Below are 901 nucleotides of genomic sequence, written 5' to 3' on the forward strand. Positions count from 1 at the left end.
ATCCATCTCTCCATCCATCCATCCATCCATCCATCCATCCATCCATCCATCCATCCATCTCTCCATCCATCCATCCATCCATCCATCCATCCATCCATCCATCCATTCATCCATCCATCCAGGAAATGAATATATGAATATTTATTGAGGAACGACTTTCTATATAACTTTGGGCCAAGCCTTGAACACACAACAGGAATGTGGTTGCTGCTAGCGTGAAACACATAGAAATCTGGGTCCTAGCACAGTAGCTCAGTGATAGAACTCTTTCCTGGTAGACATTAGGCTCTGGGTTTTCTCTCAAACTTAAAAAAACAATTAATCAGTTTTAGAAAGCCATAACATAGATGCAAAGAAAAGTGCAAAGAAAAGAAGGAATCTGACCTCATTTAGGAGTTTGTGAAGGATTGTCATCGTATTGATCCTTTGATGAACAACTGGTAAACATTTCTTAAAGTAAGAATGAAAATAAAAAACTATCGACTTATTTTTAAACTTAAGATTAAACACACATAGTCGTTTACCTGTTCTTGAGCTATCCAAAGCTGAGGCATAGTAGGTGAGATATTGCATTAGAAGTGCTTGGGAATGCAAAGTCAGGAATTAAATAGGTTTCTGACCCACCACTTAGTTTGTTTTTAGAACATTCTAGATTTTTTTCAAATTGGTTAAAAACAAACAAACAAACAAACAAACCTCTCCTGTTGTGTGCTTACTCATTTCTAGATCCCTCCTTACCTTTGTTTACAGAAACCTCATCTGTGAGGAAAACTCATAGGATTATAACCAAAGGAAACTGTGAGATCTTACTATATTCCACTCTCAGGCGAAAAACAAGACAGGGAAAGGGTATCCAACATGGTCTTCTTGCATTGTCATATCCTCATGGAAAAATTCAGAA

The sequence above is a fragment of the Grammomys surdaster genome, unplaced genomic scaffold (genome assembly GCF_004785775.1).
Source record: "Grammomys surdaster isolate TR1022 unplaced genomic scaffold, NIH_TR_1.0 126118, whole genome shotgun sequence".
Lineage (NCBI taxonomy): Eukaryota > Metazoa > Chordata > Mammalia > Rodentia > Muridae > Grammomys > Grammomys surdaster.